Source organism: Polyergus mexicanus, unplaced genomic scaffold (genome assembly GCF_030449975.1).
Source record: "Polyergus mexicanus isolate NDT 795.1 unplaced genomic scaffold, iyPolMexi1.0 SCAF_222, whole genome shotgun sequence".
NCBI lineage: Eukaryota > Metazoa > Arthropoda > Insecta > Hymenoptera > Formicidae > Polyergus > Polyergus mexicanus.
In genome coordinates, this window is record NW_027223542.1 from 17,501 (window position 1) to 19,637 (window position 2,137).

The window sequence follows — 2,137 nt, forward strand, 5'->3', positions numbered from 1 at the left end:
AGCCAAGTGATCCACCGTTCAGGGTAATCGTTTTGCAATTCTTGCGTTCAACGAACGCTTCGTTCATCCATCTTAGTCTCCTCTCCGAAGAGAGAGAGATAAAATCGTTGGCCCTTCGATCAGCCTGGCCGCGCGCGTCCGAGCACGCGCGCGGACCGCCGCCACCGCTGGGGAGGCTACGGCACAAAAGTTGTTTCGCGATCGGAGCGTCTCTTCCCCGTACATATAATATAATAATATATATATTTGGAAGAGCCGGGGCGGAATGTTCTTTGAAGAAACCGTCGGACTTGATCGGGTGTGATCCGTCCTCTCGCCCGTTCGTCCGATAGCCGCGCGCTCGCGTACAAACACGCTGACCGCTGCCCCGGTGCGGGGAGGGGCGCGTTCACGAGCGTTGCGGACGCACGGACGGGCGTAGGTTACCACCGGTACGCGCTAACGCCGGATCGTAACTCTGCGCTTGGCAAGAGCGCGATCGGGAAAGCGTCTTCTGCTCCGAATCGCATTCATGTAATTTCGCAATTTGCGCAACGAGCCTCAACGGGTCGCGCGCGACGCGACGCGACGCCGGTTGCGGCTACGAAGCTTAAGGAGAGAGTCTCGGATAATCCTCTCCTCCTCCATCCCGCTCGCACGACGCCGACCGCACCGAAAAAGGCCGACGGCGCTCTGCTGCTGGCTTCCCTTTCTCTCTCGGGTCGTCGCAGAGGCGCGCGGCGTTCGACGCGCGTCGTCGTATTAGTACATGCGGGATATAATCCGTCAATTCCATTTTACTTTCGTATCTGTTTTCTTTGTCCATTCAGTCGCCGACTGCTGCGAGCGCGCGTCCAAAAGACTCGAGACGCAGAGCAGGACCTCCGGAACGTTAATGATCCTTCCGCAGGTTCACCTACGGAAACCTTGTTACGACTTTTACTTCCTCTAAATGATCAAGTTTGGTCATCTTCCCGGCAACATCGGCAATGCCGAGACATTGCCGCGCACCAGTCCGAAGACCTCACTAAATCATTCAATCGGTAGTAGCGACGGGCGGTGTGTACAAAGGGCAGGGACGTAATCAACGCGAGCTTATGACTCGCGCTTACTGGGAATTCCTCGTTCATGGGGAACAATTGCAAGCCCCAATCCCTAGCACGAAGGAGGTTCAGCGGGTTACCCGGGCCTTTCGGCCAGGGAACACACGCTGATTCCTTCAGTGTAGCGCGCGTGCGGCCCAGAACATCTAAGGGCATCACAGACCTGTTATTGCTCAATCTCGTGCGGCTAGAAGCCGCCTGTCCCTCTAAGAAGATTTGTTTGTACGTTGGTAGTAAAAACCCGCCAGCCGAAGCCGGGGGCCTTCGCGATACCATAAGGTACGCCTATTTAGCAGGCTAGAGTCTCGTTCGTTATCGGAATTAACCAGACAAATCGCTCCACCAACTAAGAACGGCCATGCACCACCACCCACCGAATCAAGAAAGAGCTATCAATCTGTCAATCCTTCCGGTGTCTGGGCCTGGTGAGGTTTCCCGTGTTGAGTCAAATTAAGCCGCAGGCTCCACTCCTGGTGGTGCCCTTCCGTCAATTCCTTTAAGTTTCAGCTTTGCAACCATACTTCCCCCGGAACCCAAAAGCTTTGGTTTCCCGGAAGCTGCCCGCCGAGTCATCGGAGGAACTTCGGCGGATCGCTAGCTGGCATCGTTTATGGTTAGAACTAGGGCGGTATCTGATCGCCTTCGAACCTCTAACTTTCGTTCTTGATTAATGAAAACATTTTTGGCAAATGCTTTCGCTTCTGTCCGTCTTGCGACGATCCAAGAATTTCACCTCTAACGTCGCAATACGAATGCCCCCATCTGTCCCTATTAATCATTACCTCGGGGTTCCGAAAACCAACAAAATAGAACCGAGGTCCTATTCCATTATTCCATGCACGCAGTATTCAGGCGAAGGTAGCCTGCTTTAAGCACTCTAATTTGTTCAAAGTAAACGTACCGGCCCGACTCGACACTCAGTAAAGAGCACCGCGACGGGATATTAGTTGGGCCGCCCCTCGCGAGGCTAAGCCCACCGGTAGGACGTCCCACATCACGCCAGTTAAACACCGCGAGCGGTGAACCGACAGTACTCTGCGTTGATACCACTGCTT

The 2,137-nt window shown here is 54.4% G+C and overlaps 1 non-coding gene across 1 annotated transcript in view; it reads right to left on the reverse strand.

The window, feature by feature from the left end:
• Nucleotides 1–26, reverse strand: part of LOC138944503 (5.8S ribosomal RNA) — a 155-nt gene extending 129 nt beyond the window's left edge. The window contains exon 1 of the ribosomal RNA XR_011448796.1: nt 1–26. This exon is cut by the window's left edge and continues 129 nt beyond it. This is a non-coding gene — a ribosomal RNA (5.8S ribosomal RNA).
• Between the last annotated feature and the right edge of the window lie 2,111 nt (nt 27–2,137).